Consider the following 16,696-nt stretch of genomic DNA (forward strand, 5'->3'; position numbering starts at 1 on the left):
GTTGGTGCAGTCTTTCATTTATTCTATTAAGGTTATTATCCTATTATGGATTTATTGAGTATGCCTGCAAGAAAATGAATCTCGGCACTGTATGTTGTGACATATATGTACTTTGATAGTAAATTTACTTTGAACTTTGAAATGTTGTGTTCCAGCGAGGACACTTGATTTTGTCTCATGTAGATCTAATTCATTCAATCCCTCATCATGGGAAAATCTGGTACAATGAGAATTTGCTGCACTTCTTTTGAGGCAAGCTCATCCTTACTTAGGTAATGAAATTCAAAACGTACGTGTCATTGTAGTATACTTCACCAAGGTCCTATTTGATTGGAGTCAGCCGTTTTTTACACACTTCAATCTTATTGCAGCGAATTGCTTGCTGTGTTCAGGTCTTTCTGATCAACAACATCTGATTGGAACTTGATACCAGTAGAAAGGCGAATGGCAGAAGCTATTATTAAGGAAGTGGCAACAGGGCGCTTTGAAAATATTAATAAAATTCACCAGTCAACATGGGTTTATAAAAGGAAAATTGTGTTTGACAATATTTCTAACCAGGAGAATGGATTTGAAAAAAACTGGATTTGACCTTTAGGAAGTTACAGGGTTACTGAATGGGATTGGGAGTAAATTATTTATTTATTGAGATACTGCGTGGAATAGCCCTTTGAGCCATGCCACCCAGCATCCCCAGTTTAATCCAAATTTAATCAGGGAACAATTTACAACGACCAATTAATCTACCATCCAATCTGTCTTTGGACTGTGGGAGGAAACCCATGTGGTCATGAGCAGAACGTACAAACTCCTTACAGGCATTGGTGGGAATTGAACCTGGAGTGCTTGTACTGTAAAGTGTTGTGTGGACAACTACCGAGAGGTCGAGGATTGGTTAACAGACAGAAAACAGGAAGTAGGAATAGCTGGGCCATCTTCATTCTGGGAGGTTGTTACTGGTGAGATGGCACGGGGATGGAACTGGGGTTCCAGCTCCTCAGAAACTCCATCAGGGATTGGATGAGGAGAGAGAAGTGTGATAAACTGAAATTTGCGGGTGGGACAAAGCTGGATGGGAGGATGGGTGTGGTTCATGAGAAGGCAGAGAGGCGTTTGTGTCTGCAAGCGCGCCAAATCATGGCAAATGGAAAATAATGTGGAAAAATTGTCAAGTCAACCACTTTGTTAGAAAACAAAAATCGAAAAACAGAATATTATTTAAAATTTAAAAAGGGTTGGTGTTCAGAGTAAACTGGATGTTATTTCAATCAAGTCACTGCAAGTTAAAGCATAGCTACAGAAAGCAATTAGGAAGGCAAATAACATCTTGGCCTTTTTTGCAAGAGGATTTGAGTACAAGAGTAAAACAGCCTCAAGTACAAACATTTGTAGTTATCTTGACTAAGGTAGAAGGCTTGGAAGAAATGCAGCAAAATTCTACCAGACTGACTCCCGTGAAGAGATTAAGGAGGCTTGGTCTACATTTCCTTGAGTTGAGAGCAAAAAGGTTATTTGAGTTGAGCTTTTAAAAAGGCTTGAGAGGGTAAAGATATTTCCCTTGTTGGGATGTTCAGAATCAGGGGGCCACAGTCTTTTTCAAATTTTCAAATTTGAAAATTTGGGTGCAAAGAAATTTCTTCAACCCAGAAGGGGTGAAACTTAGAAATTGTCTCCCCAAGATGACCTTGATGGATCAAGTGCTGGGTATAGTAAAGATAAAGATTGATAGCTTTTTAAAGAGGTTTATGGGATATGAAGTTCACGCAGGAATCTGGTGGAAGATCAGCTTATTGAATGGTGGAATGAGCAAGAGTTATGTAAACTCCCGCTTCAATTTCTTCCATGTTTATTTGTTTAGAAACAAAAAGGAGCAGTGAACTGAAGTTTGAGCTCTTTTCCTGGATAATTCCTATTCAGTTGTTGGCTCTAATCTGACATTCTGATTTCTTGAGGCTATATTCTTCCTTCTGTGAACCTGCTCAGTCATGGGGGTTTGGTCTCACTGCAATGGGCTGATAAAAACCCTGTGGTTAATGCGCTATCCATCACACTTTAATCAACAAACTGCACCTCACCCTCCTCTTCCCAGCTTATTCTGGAACACGCTATAACATCCTGACAATGGGTACAAGCATGACAAATTTGGGGATTACATAGCTAATGTAAAGTGCAGCATAAAACACTTCCTGGACTCCCAAATAACTTGCACCCACTCTTCTTCTTTCCTGAAAGGCGTGCAGAGCACCAGCTATCAATCAATCCAGGCGGCAGAATTATGAGGCATTATCAATCGATCTCCATACTCTGCTAGAAAAGAAGAAACATAGGCACTGTAAATGCCTATAAATGACAGCCCCGCCCTCACTTCCTCACTCCCCATGGCAGAGATAACACTGTATTTTATATAATGCCTGTAATCAGGGATGGTGCAGCAACCTTGAAAAATCCCTAACTGCTCTTGTGTTTAACTGGAAATAAATATATTTTAAGAATCACCATTTATTTTAAAAAAAAATTCTGTCTGGTTGTGTTTTGCCCAGTATTAGGCATTTTCTCTTTCTGAATAGCCTTTCACAGGGCAACAACAAACTAACTTCCAGCTGATAACTCTCACCACTGAGTCTGAGTGGAATGACCTTTTTCCATGATCCTGAGCACACAGTCTAACCCGGCGAGTGCCAGTCTATTGAAGATAAGGCCATAAGACACAGGAGCATGGAGTCCTCTCTGCCATTCCATCATGTCTGATCCCATTCAATCCCACACACCTGCCCTCTCACCGTGTCCCTTGAAGCCCTCACCAATCAGGAAGCTATCAACTTCTGCTTTAAATACACCCACAGACTAAGCTCCACCGCAGTCTGTGGCCAAGCATTCCACAGGTCCACCACTCTCCGGCTAAAATGTCCCTCCTTACTTCTGTTCTAAAAGGTCGCCCCTCAATTTTGAGGCTGTGCCGTCTAATTCTGGATACCTCGACCATCCTCTCCACATCCACCTTATCTAGTCCTTTCAAAATTCTGAAGGTTTCAATGAGATCCTGTCACATTCTTCTAAATTCCAGTGAGTACAAAGCTGCCAAACGCCCAAATTCCTGCCAAAGCTCCCAAATGCTCCTTATATTTTAACCCCTTCATTCCTGGAATCATCCCTGTGAACCTCCTCTGGACTCTCTCCAATGACAACACATCGTTTCTGAGATAAGGGGCCCAAAACTGTTGACAATACTCCAATTGCAGCCTGACTACTGTCTTGTGAAGCTTCAGCATTATCTTGTTGTTTTCATATTCTATTCCTTTTGAAATAAATGCCAACATTTCACTTACCACAGACTCTCCCTGTGAATGAACCTTCTGGGAGTCTTGTATGAGGACTCCCAAGTCCCTCTGCACCTCTGATGTTTGAACCTTCTCCCCATTTAGGTAATAGTCCGCACTATTGTTCCTTTTACCAAAATGCATTATCATACATTTCTCTACACTGTATTCCATCTGCCGCTTATTTGCCCATTCTTCTAATTTGTGTAAGTCCTGCAGCAATCGCATTGCTTCTTCAGCACTACCTACCCCTCCACCTCTCTTCATATCATTCACAAACTTTGCCACAAAGCCATCAATTCCATTATCTAAATAATTTACAAACAACGTCAAAAGTAGCGGTCCCAATACTGACCCCTGAGGAACCACTCGTCACTGATGGCCAACCAGAAGAGGCCCCCTTTTATTCCCACTTGCTGCCTTGTGTCTGTCAACCATTCCTCTATCCATTGCAGTATATTAAACCTTGGCCCTGACTGCCCTCCATAGGGAACTGTGGAGTTTATCCAGATGTCCAAGCTCATGTTCATATTTCAGCTAATATTATTTTAAGAAGTTCCAACCATTGGCCGCTACATTTCTGAGTTCACAATAGACTTTAAAAAAATCATTCAAGGAAAATGTATTGGAGTGATCCTGAGATATTTTTAGGAAGGCATTGGATCCTGATGCCTCTGTGATCCAAAGATCCCTCAGAAGTTAAGGACGAGGCACAAAACTTGTTGCATACAATTGTATTGTTAAGTGTCACAAGACCAAAGAAAAGAAATGAAAATGCAAAAGGTAAGTGAAGGAGGAAAGAAAGATGACAAAGGGAGAAAGAGAGAGCAGGCAAGGAAAAAGCAGGAGAGGGGAAAAAAGAGGGAGAGAGAGCAGGCAAGGAAAGACCCTAAAGAGAAAAAGAGAGTGTGAAAAAAGGTGGTCGAGACTTGTTACATCAGATCACTGATACCATTAAAATGCTAACAGATAAAACAGTTAACCAATTAAATAACTAGATTGAAGTAATGTGACACCTGCCACTGAACCCAAGAAGTTTACAGAAAAATAGAGAGGCAACTGTAAACACCAAACAATTCACTGAACAATCGCATGTATATAGGAGATTTTACAAAAGTATAAAGAAGCACAGGAATACAAATATTGTACAACCCAATCCCACAGAGGGTTAGTCTTTTACTTTTGATAGCTCTATTGGGTACGTAGGGATCCACAACATCAGTAAGAGAGAAGAGAAAAGCAACGTGCACCAGCTGTGCCTCAGTTTGCTAGTCTCTTTCTTCTTAAGCAGAAGTTTACACAGCCATGAGGGATCTTACTGTGTATAAATTTGCTGTGCAATTCTCATATCACTACTACGGATACTATTTCATTGGTTGTAAAGAACTTTGGGGGCGACCTAAAAGTAGAAGAATGAATCTGATTAAAAAAATATTATTTCATTGTCAATGATGGTACAATGGTTCCCTCTCCTGGACAGAGATGAAGTTGCTCCAGAAATAAAAATACTGAAATTCGTAAATTCAAGTGGTTCTGCAGGTGTGGGAAATCTTGAGCAACACACATGAAACACTGGGGCAGCTCAGCACGACAGGTAGCACTTACAGAGGAAATAAGCAGTGTTTTCCTGTGACACCGGCCTTGAGTCAGCCCGTCTCCAGAGCCACGAAAATCCGGCTCTCTGAAGGCGCACTGGTCTCCCAGGCCGCGTCCGTGGGTTATCAAAAAGCGGCCGATGGTGAGGCCCTGAGAGCGGGTCCCATTCCCGTAAAGAACCAAAATCAGCGTGTAACTCCAGGTCAAGGTCTTCAAAAGAACCTTGAAAGGGAAAAAAAAGATATCAAAGATAGAAATAGAGCTGTTTCTGAAGATGAAAGCAAAGGAGTCGTTGTTTAGTGACATCCTGACTTTATTCCGTCCTCTGATGATCCCAATATCTAAAGCTTGTCAAAATGATGGACAGTCCTAAGGCGTTAAGAGTCCAGTTAAGAAGCTAAGAAGAATATCCATACTTTAGAGCCTAGACTGCCTTCGGCGCATTTAGCAATACTGAGCTAGTGAAGATCAGGACTGGATGAAGTTACTGTGAAGCAAGACAGTGAATCCTGACTTACGTGCGACGAATGAGTCTCTAGGAGATCAGCTGCTCTGGGGCTTTTCAAGCACTTCTGCGCTGTGGGAACTCCACACACGGCTGCATTTCCAACTTGCCAACTGTCCAGATTACAAGCAATTCACAGGAATGGAATGCCGCCATAATTTGTAGAGGGACTTGAAAGGAAAAAAAAACTAGAGAACAATGCGGAATGCTTTAAAACCAATAAAGCACTCCTTGTGACAATATAGTCAACTGCAAAACAATGCTGTAAAGCATAGAAAAGGAGAAATGCACACAAAATGCTGTAGGAACTTTCTATCCATGGAAATTAATGAAAAGTTTATGCTTTGGACCAAGACTCTTCTTCAGGTCCCAGCACGAAATGTTGGTTGTATATTCATTTCCATAGATGCTGCCTAGCCTGCTATGCTCCTTCAGCATTTTCTATATGTTGCTCTGAATTCCCAGCATCTGCATGATCTCCTGTGTTTACAGAAAATAAGAATGTATTCAAATACAGTACTTGAGCTTGTTCCAAATTCAAACTGATTGTAGCTAACATGTGCCTCAAGTTACTATACCCACCAATGCTTTGTAATGAGGTATGAAGACAAGAGATTTGTCATTACTATATATTACACTAAATCTTGATACATCATAGCTTAATTCATAGAACTGAAACACAACACTGCATATCAAAACTGACAAAAGGTCATCGAAATGAAGTGGTAAGGAAAACCAAAGTCGGAGAAAGCCATCGTAGATTGAGAGAGCCCTTCTCATTATTTGCTTGTTTGAAAGTTCTGGTGATGAGGTATTCAAATAAAAGGTCTATAGACATGAGGGGAGTCTGCAGATGCTGGAAATCCAAAGCAACACAAACAAAATGCTGGAGGAGCTCAGCAGGTCAGGCAGTATCTATGGAAATGAATAAGTAGCTGATGCTTTGGGCCAAGACCCTTCTTCAGGACAGAGAAGGAAGGGGGGAAGATGCCAGAATATTGAGTGAGCAAGTGCAACAGGCAGTGAAGAGGGCAAATGGAATGTTCCCCTTTATTACAAGGGGAATTGAGTACAAGAGCAAGGATGTCCTTTTGCAATTGTACAGGGCCCTGGTGAGACCATACCTGGAATATTGTGTACAGTTTTGGCCTCCAGGTTTAAGGAAGGACATTCTGGCAATTGAGGAAGTGCAGCGTAGATTCACTAGGTTGATTCCTGGGATGGCAGGGCTGTCTTATGCAGAGAGATTGGAGAGATTGGGCTTGTACACATTGGAATTGAGGAGATCGAGAGGGGATCTGATTGAAACGTTTAAGATAATTAAAGCATTTGATAGGATTGAGGCAGGAAATATGTTCCAGATGTTGGGAGAGTCCAGTACCAGAGGGCATGGATTGAGAATAAAAGGTCAGTTATTTAAAACAGAGTTGAGGAAAAACTTCTTCTCCCAGAGAGTTGTGGAGGTGTGGAATGCACTGCCTTGGAAGACAGTGGAGGCCAATTCTCTGGATGCTTTCAAGAAGGAGCTAGATAGATATCTGATGGATAGGGGAATCAAGGGATATGGGGACAAGGCAGGGACTGGGTATTGATAGTGAATGATCAGCCATGATCTCAGAATGGCGGTGCAGACTCGAGGGGCCGAGTGGTCTACTTCTGCACCTATTGTCTATTGTCTATAATAAAAAGGTGGGGGGAGGGGAGGGAGGCTCGCTGGAAGGTGATAGGTGAAGTGGGTGGTAAAGGTCATGGGCTGGAGAAGAAGGAATCTGATAGAGCGTGGACCACAGGAGAAAGGAAAGGAGGAGGGGACCCAGAGGGAAGTGATAGGCAGATGCAGAGGTAAAACGTCAGAGTGGGGAATTGGTGGTGGTGGTGGCGGGGGAGTAATTTGTTTACCGGAGGGAGAAATCAATTGGTGGAAGAGATACAGGGCTGGAGAAGCGGGAATCTAATAGGAGAGGGCAGAAGGCCATGGAAGAAAGAGAAGAGGGACGAGCACTAGAGTAAGGTAATGGGCAGGTAAGGAGGTAGGGTGAGAGAGGGAAATGGGAATGGGGAATGGCGAAGTGGGGGGGGGAGGTGCATTACTGGAGGTTCGAGAAATCTATATTCATGCCATCAGGTTGGAGCTACCCAGACGGTCTATAAGGTGTTGCTCCTCCACCCTGAGGGTGGTCTCATTGTAGCACAAGAGAAGGCCATGGACTGACATGATGGAACAGTCTGCTCAGGGAACTGCACAACAGCATCCACCATCTTCTTGTCCTTCAAGGCTCAGATGACATTTTGAGTAGATCACTCCTTGAATGACTTGTGGTCAAAATGCTCTCTGGGTAAAATGTTCCAAGGACAGATGATACTGAAAGGCCTAGCTGAGAGCAACACTCCTTGACAACACAGCGGACTCAACTTTCGCTATACTGGTTTTCGGTGCCAACTTTTTCCCCAGACAATACTTTGTTTATAAAATATGCAGTAATATATCTGGGCATGTCATTATCTTTATCCATTGTACTAAGCAATTCAATATATGCACCTCAGCAGCAGAACTTTATATTGTAGTGCTTCTCATAAGAATTTTGCTGTGGCTGCATCAAACATCAGGGCATCCTTCAGTCTCTTGAAAGGCACAGTCAGCAGCTTGTGCTTTCGGACAGCGCCTTGCACAGGAAGATCAACAAGTTTCGATCAGTTCGAGTACATACTGTATTTCATTGCGTCTATCAGCATTGCTTCCCGGAATCCAGTTGCGCGGATGTTCCTCAAAGGCCAATGACGCCGCTTCCAAAGTGTTTTACCAAATGCTGGTGTTTTGATACTACAGTATACACACCCTGCAGTGTCAAGTTTTGTTTTGGATACTGTACACTCAGGGCCTTAGGAGAATTTATTCAGCGTGCCTTACCCTAACCCTTGTTCTCCCTGTTCTTCCTTCTTTATAAATATATTATTTGGTTCACATTTATATATTCTTTGATGTTTGAATGTAAAGATTACATTGCAAGTTCTTTAGGATTTTGAATCTTTGAAATATTTCTCAAAAATTTCACAAGTGCCACCTCCACCTCTCAATTCCTTCCGAAAGATTTTTTCATCAACTGCCAATCAATTTCATTCTCACCAATGGCCACCCTTGACCCGCCTTAAAAGTAGTGACGCTCAACGAATTGGGTCCAATAGCGCTGAAAGGTAGTTTCCGCCTCTGCGACGTTTCTATTGGTTCAATTCCCTGCGTCGTATAGCCTTTCGGCCAGTGCATTGGAGAGTCGGGCTGTCAGTCTCGGGGACTTCCGGTGAGGAGGTTCGCTCTAGAAATTGTCCTCTACGGCCACGAAAAGAGGGGAGCATTCGGGGTAGGTGAGTGAGAAACAATGGATGTTGTTAGTAGATTAGCAGTGGAAGTAATTTATAATGTCAATAAAATTAATCACCATTTCAAATTACGTGTTAATTTTCCCTGTTTGGGATAGGTTCTGCTGTTCCACAGACACAGAAATGAGGTTGGAGCACAGCTCGACTATTTAAATATTAACAGATGAGACATGAATAAACAATTAAATCTTGATATTGTGATGGACTTTGATATGAGGTTTATGTTCAATTAGGGTGGAAGGTGGTCGTGGTAAAACAATGATTTGTTCTTGGACGTTGATTGGTAGCTTGGAGGGGAGTTATGCGGAGGATGGTCTCTTATTGTGCTGTCTATTGCTTGGTATGCCTTAAGTGTTCTGCTGCCCTGTTCCACACTTTGCCCTTCGTCCATTGTATCTTTACTTCTGCCATTGTTGAGATCAACCATTTAAAATGCAGAAATAAAAAGAGTAAATATTAGAGATGTTCAGTAGATCAGAACTTGTCAATGACTCTTTCTCCATAGATGCCGCCTAACCTTCTGAGTATTTCTCGCATACTTGGATTTTATTGCAGGCTTGCAGTATCTGCAATTTCCTGTCTTCTCATTTTAAAAAAAATCCATTAACATTCATATTTTGGTTCTGAGAACATGAAACACATTGTTAATGGAGAAGTTAGTGAAGGTGAAATTAATGCAATTTGTTTTAGTGAAATGTGCTAGGACGTTGTTCACTTTAAACATAAATCATGGTATGGACCAGTAAATCTGAATTCCCTATTTCGGTTTAGTTAAAAAATGTTTTCATAAATTTAGATCAATTTGACTCATTATGGAACAGGATTGCATTTCTTAGATATCAGCTACATTTGATAGAACATAAACTGATCCACATTATCAACCCTGTCTTAGGACTACTAGCATCAGTGAATGGGACACTTTCCTATTTTGTATGCCTTTTTGTTATTATGATTATTCTCAGCTCAGATATTATGTTTGATACATTTCATCACTATGCAAGGAGACATCATCATTGTGCTGTGTCGTCTGGATGCTTGACCTTTATATATTTTGCAGTTCGCCATGCAGCCAATCAGCGATGAGATTTCCTCCCCACATCACAAATGAGTTTTTGAAATGATGTCCAATCAGCTGAATGAGAAGTCCATAAAGACCGAGTGTTCAGAGGACATGGCATAATCAACAGCGCACCTACAATGTCTTCTCTCATGGTGACCAAACGTTTGCAAGTGAATTGCCAAGATTTGGGAACAACTTAACCCAACCATCAACCACCCGAGCTGCACATCTTCTGAAATGTGTTTCAAGTTTAATTGTTATTCTACCATGCATGAACACCCATCAATACAGCCAAACGAAACAGCGTTCCTCCGACGCCAAGGTGCAAAATACAGTACCGACAGTCATACACAGCACAAGACACATATAATATGACAGTAAACATAGTTCAGCCCAATTCCTTGAGCATTGTGTCCTGTAAATTGATGGTACAAGATATGTTGTTGGCAAGAACAAACCCACAAACCCAGATTGTCACGCGCCAGTGCAGCTGCAGACGAACGCAATCCAGCTTGTCTTTCACTGAGCGAACACTGGAGGGGCCAACCCAAGATGGATGCCACACCACACCACCTCCGGCATTTCCTCCCAGGGTGGCTATGACAGGGGAGCCCGCGGCATGAGACCCTAGTCTGTACTGCAGTCGAGGCCTTGCAGTCAATGCCAATGAGCCAGTGAACTGGACTTGCGCCATTCTACATTACCAATGTCCAACAGGGTCTTGTGATCACAGGAAAAATGTCCAAGGCAATCAGTCACTCCGTTTGTTAGTTTGAACACCACCTTCGCACACTTACTCCAATGCCCTCCTGTAGCAGGCAGCAGCACGGTTTACTCAGTTCCAGCCCCTCCACTATCAAGCAACTTGCTGATGTGGGGTAGACCTGCAGTCCTTGATGTTCTTAATATGCAGAAGAGCCTTGCGATCATTTAAAAAAAGACGTAAAGGACAAACAAGTGCATCTTTGGTTGGACCTAGGGTGGCTGCTGTGTCCAAGCGTGCCACTATTTTTCTGGAAATCTGTGATGGTCTTGAGAGAACTTGTTTTTATTTGGAGTCTTTCAGTCCATCAGGATATCTGACCATTTCATGACTATTGATTTTACTTTTGTTGACTAGGTCTAGCAATATTGAAAGAATTGTTATTGTTTGTAGTGTGTTCTTGTATGTCCTCTTTGTTAGGGAACTGTCTTTTGGTTTAATGCCATAGTACCTTTACTGTTCAACGACATTGTCAGTACTCTCTAAGGTTTCAACATGTGAAGTCCCCAGTATAGATCTTTGGGTGGATTACCATTGGAGGTGAGAGGCTGCTACTGCGGATCACTTGAATCAATCCAATCAAATGGTTGACTGATGAAATATTAGAGTGCAAAATGGAGCATTGTGCCTTTACTAGAGCATCACAGAATTAATCCGGAATTGGCGCATTTAGGGCAGCACATTGACCCAGGTTCAGTTCATTCCTCTGTATGGAGTTTGCAAGTTCCTTCGTGGTCACATGGGTTTTCTTCCACATCCCACACTGCTGTAATTGCTCCTGATATGAGAGTGAGTGGTGGAATCTGGACAAGCCGGTGGGATGTGTGGAGAATAAACTGGGATTAGTTTAGGACTGATGTAAATGGGATGATTGTCTCAGACTCAATGGGCAGAGGGACCTGTTCCATGCATGACTCTAAACCAATTCTCTCCTCTTCTCGCAACTTCTCCACTCTGCAATAGATATTTGTTAAGTTTTTAACTAAAATAGGAGTTGCTTCCGCCTAAGCTACTCTTTTGAAGAATATTTTTTCTTTGTCCCTTCCTTTGCTGATATTTTTAATTAATCACCATTCATGATTGACTTCTCAGTCTAATTGTTAATCACTCCACTGGTTCTCTACAATATTAAAAAGAATCCCTTTTGTGGAGGATACTGCCTTACTTGAGAGTTTGTGGAGGTTCCGCATGACATCAAAAACTTAGACAAACTTCAATAGATGTGTTGTAGAAAGTGTACTAACTGGCTGCATTATAGCCAAGTATGGAAACACCAATGCCTTTGAATGGAAAATCCTACAAAAGTTAGTGAATTCAGCCCAGAACATCACGGGTAAAGCCCTCCCAACCTTCGAGCATATCTACATGAAACAGTGTTGTAGGAAAGCAGCATCCATCATCAAAGATTCTCACCACCCAGGCCACGCTCTTTTCTCACAGAAGGTACAGGTGTCTCAGGACTCACACCACCAGGTTCAAGAACAGTTACTACTCCTCAACCATCAGGCTCTTGAACAGAAGAGGATTATTACACTCATCTTTTGAGATGTTCCCACAACCAATAATCTCACTTAAAGGAGTCCTTATCTTGTTATTTCATGCTGTCGTTATTTATTGCTGTTTACTTATATTTGCATTTGCTCAGTTTGTTGTTTTCTATGCTCTTGCTCTTTCATTGTTCCTGTTTACAGTTATTGTTCTATAGAGTTGCTGAGTATGTCCACAGGATAATGAGTCTTAGGGTTGTGTGTGGTGACATATATGTGCTTTGGTAATAAATTTTACTTTGAACTTTAATATCTCAAGTCTCTTTGGATAACTGTAGTTTCCAATTTTTGGTAAATCTATACCGTCTTGTCCTGTTTAACTTTTAAAAATAGACATGTACATCTGAAGTGTTTTTTTGTGATCTTGTGGCCAACAAAGCACATTTCTTGAACCATCGTCACTGTTGAAGCATAAGAAAAGGTACAGCCTGCTTGCATGTAGTGGAGTCCATTTCCAAGATGTATTAGGTAGAGGTTATCCTGAGATTCAGTTTCTATGAAATATAGCATTACTGCTTAATCTTTGGGATTTCTGACCCTTGTCTGTTCACAGTAGGGAGGGAATATTCAGGTGGCATTGAGTATCCTGGGTTCCTCCTCTGAAATGCAGGACTTCAGTGCGCTAAGCAATGGAAGGAGTTACACAATCTCACAAATTACCCACACACGAAATTTGTGGGGAAAATCTGCATTTCATATAGTGACCTCATTATCTGCCTCAGAATCAACAAGAAGTGGAAGGAAGCTGTTGTCGATCACAAGCAACTACCTCAGAAGCAAACTCTCAGATACAGGCAATGTGATATTAACTGATTTTTATTTGGTGTGTTGTTTAAGAGAGGAATATTGTCCAGGATATTGGAAATAATTCTCCTTTTCAAAGTATTAATTGGAATCTCCTACAGTCTGTACTCTGTCAGATTACCTCTGTGGCATCAGCTTAGACTTGCTGATGCTTCAGAGATGACTGATAGCGTGGTGGCACTGTAATGTAGCGCGATTGCCAAACAGCATCCGCAATCACCGAATGGGGTTCAATTCTCACTGCTGTCTGTAAGTTCTCCTTGTGACAGAATGAGCTTCCTTCCAGAATCAAAAAGATTAGGGTTAGCGTCATGGGTATGCCATGTTGACGACAATTCTAGGCTGCCCCCGGCACAAACCTCGCTGATTTGATCTGACGGAAGCTACGCATTTCGCTGTACACTTCTGTATACATATGACAAATAAAGGTAATCTAATCAAAACTAGAATTTTTGTGCTCACCTTTTTCCCTCAGGAGGGATATCAAAACAAGTGGGCATAGGTTTGAAGTAAGCAGGAGAACTTTTAAAGGGGATTTGAGGGGGAAATTGGTAGATATCTGGAATGTGCTGCCAGAAGAGGTGGTGGGATCAAATGCAGTTATTATGTTTGAGAACAAGATTGACAGATAATTAGAAATGAGATTCTGCAGATGCTAAAAATCTTCAGTGGCACATACAAAATGCTGGAGGACCTCAGTAGGTCAAGTAGCATCTATGGAGAGAAAGGGGCAGTTGACGTTTTGGGCCAAGACCCTTATTCAATCCTGATTTAAATTCAGTGGGGATGTTGCAATTAAAAAGGAGCCCTTCATGATCTTGAGTTATCCAAGAGCATCTTGCAGTCAATGAAGTCAGCTTCACGTATAGCCACTTTTGTAATATAGAAGATTTGGCAGCTAATTTATCAGTAGTAGAGAGATAATAATCAATTTTTTGACTGAATCCAATAGAGTCTACAGATGTGAGAATCTGGAACAAACAATGCTGGAAGAACTCAAGTCAAGTTGCATCTGTGAAAGGAAGAGTTGCAAATTGATGTTTGGAGCTTAGATCCTGCCTCAACTTACTTACTGCCCATTATGTCGCTGGCGTTTAAGGCAGCAGTGAAGGTCTTCCATCCCTGACAATGTTCAGGGTTTCCTTCATCATGCCAGTAGCTTCCTCTTAGTACCACTGTCAGTCATGCAAGTTCCAAATGGAGATAAAAAAGGCAGTCCAATTTTTTTTTTTGTGATTGAGATTCTAATGTCTTCTTCTTGTCTCAACTCACTAGTGTGTTTGGTATTATGTAATGTCTTTAATAAAGTGGTCGCCATAGATTTGAAGTCATAACCTCTCAGTGACGTTGCAAGTTAGTGATCTACCACATACTTGCTTTGTAGCACCTGTAAAATATGTCAGGGACAGTGTACCATTGACCACCTAACATCTACGGGAAATGGGGAATGCCACTTGCATGATTATACTGTTTGCATGAGTAATGCACAAAAATATTCATGGACCTTACATGTTAATATTGTGTGAATTAACCTTGAAGTAAATTACTGACCTACATGTCATCACTTTGCCCTTATTGATAACAGTGAAGTTCTGTTATTTGAAGCTATAGTAAATGGCATTACAGGTTAAGCACCCCTTATCCGAAATGCTTGGGGCCAGAAGTATTTTGCAGTTTGGAATATTTGCATCTATTTAATGAAATATCTTGGGGACGGGACCCAAGTCTAAACACAAAATCTATTTACATTATATGTGCAGCTTATACATATATCCTGAAGGTAGTTTTATATAAGAAGGGTCTTGGCCTGAAACATCGACTGTTCACATCTTTTCCACAGATGCTGCCTGACCTGCTGAGTTCCTCCAGCATTCTGTGTGTGTTGCTAATATTTTTAATGATTTTGTGCATGAAATAGTGTGTACGTTGAATCGTCAGAAAGGTAATCTATTACTACCTCACCCACCCAGGTGGACAGTCAGTGACTTTATGGCATTGCCATCATTCCCAACTCTGAATTTAAGCAGTCTTTCTCTTACACTTGTTCATCACATATATGTACTGATGGAGCCATTCGGTAAGTTAGATTTTTATTATCGATGATCTTGGCAAACTCCTCAATGAATTTCTTTGCTGCTTCTCTGATGCTTTATCACTGCAAATCTTTAAAAATTTAATGCCATGCCTTTCTTAAATTTCTGCAGCCAGTGTGCTGAGTATTCACAGTTACCTTCAATTTTCAGTTATGAGGCCGAATTGCTAATTTGATGTTCAACCCAGCAAGGATGGAAAGCCTGCTGGATTTGAACCTGGGACCTCTTGTTCCAAAGTTTAGGTGCAAATACCACTACACACCAGCACAAGCAACAGATCAAAAGGGTGTAATTTATTTCTGTGATTGAGGCAGTCTAGAACCATAAGAACCGTAGAATATTACAGCACAGAAACAGGCCTTTTGGCCCTTCTTGGCTGTGCCGAACAATTTTTCTGCCTAGTCCCACTGACCTGCACTTGGACCATATCCCTCCATACCTCTGTCATCCATGTACTTGTCCAAGTTTTTCTTAGATGTTAAAAGTGAGCCTGCATTCACCACTTCAATTGGCAGCTCATTCCACTCTCACTACTCTCTGTGTGAAGAAGCTCCCCCTAATGTTCCCCTTAAACTTTTCCCTTTTCACCCTTAACCCATGTCCTCTGTTATTTTTTCTCCCCTAGCCTCAGTAGAAAAAACCAGCTTGCATTCACTCTTATCTACAGGTGTCCCCCGCTTTACGAATGTTCGCTTTACGCCACTTCGCTTTTACAAAAGACCTACATTAGTAACCTGTTTTCGCATTACAAAGAGGATTTTCGCTTTTATGGAACTATTTCCCATATAAATTAATGGTTATTCGCTTTATGCCATTTTGGCATAAGAAAGGTTTCATAGGAATGCTCTACTTCTGTAAAGGGGGGGACACCTGTATACCCATCATAATTTTATATATCTCTATCAAATCTTCCCTCATTCTTCTACACTCCAGGGAATAAAGTCCTAACCTATTCAACCTTTCTCTGTAACTCAGTTTCTCAAGGACCCGGGAACATCCTTGTAAACCTTCTCTGCACTCTTTCAACCTTATTAATATCCTTCCTGTAATTAGGTGACCAAAACTGCACACAATACTCCAAATTTGGCCTCACCAATGTCTTATACAACCTCACCATAACTTTCAACTCTTATACTCAGTACTCTGATTTATAAAGGCCAATGTGCCAAAAGCTCTCTTTACTACCCTATCTACCTGTGACGCCACTTTTAGGGAATTGTGTATCTGTATTCTCAGATCCCTCTGTGTCTAATGGAATTTCTTTAGATTCAACAGAACTTTCATGAGTTGGCCAAAGGCTGAGGTGATTTAGGCTTAAAGACTTCATATATAGATCATTTATGTCTGTTTTCTGGCATGCTTCTGTTGTGTATATGATGAAAGTGAAACTATGTGAGAGTTTGAGCACTGGAAACCAGATTCAAATGTATGTTTTTGAAAAAGAAATGAAGTTGCTTAATATTCCTCGAATAAGAATTTTGGATGCCAAAATACTTGGTAAACAAGATTTTACAGTACTGAAATTGTACTTAAAACACCTAAAAGATAATTGGACCAATTTTAAAAGGACTCTTCTTCCTCGTTATAATGAGAGGTGTGGTTCTTAATGTGTACAAATAATTTTATCATATGCAAG

General features: G+C 41.3%; 1 protein-coding gene and 1 long non-coding RNA gene across 4 annotated transcripts in view; one reads left to right on the forward strand and one right to left on the reverse strand.

Moving 5' to 3' along the window:
* The window catches only part of miga2 (mitoguardin 2), an 84,293-nt gene that overhangs the window by 13,173 nt on the left and 54,424 nt on the right, over nt 1-16,696 (forward strand). The window contains exon 1 of one of the 3 annotated variants that reach the window (XM_059994171.1): nt 8,747-8,778. The exons of 1 other annotated variant lie outside the window; for it this stretch is intronic. The gene's annotated coding sequence lies outside the window, so the exon portion shown is untranslated. Of the gene's footprint in view, nt 1-8,746; nt 8,779-16,696 lie in introns of those variants that run through there. One more of the 3 variants, XM_059994172.1, reaches the window with a different exon arrangement.
* LOC132377504 (uncharacterized) lies at nt 2,161-5,887 on the reverse strand. Its single transcript, XR_009506660.1, has 3 exons — nt 5,432-5,887; nt 4,923-5,135; nt 2,161-2,307 (listed from the first exon to the last, which is right to left on the reverse strand). It is a non-coding gene; the product is annotated as an uncharacterized LOC132377504 (long non-coding RNA).

Source organism: Hypanus sabinus, chromosome 18 (genome assembly GCF_030144855.1).
Source record: "Hypanus sabinus isolate sHypSab1 chromosome 18, sHypSab1.hap1, whole genome shotgun sequence".
Classification (NCBI taxonomy): Eukaryota; Metazoa; Chordata; class Chondrichthyes; order Myliobatiformes; family Dasyatidae; genus Hypanus; species Hypanus sabinus.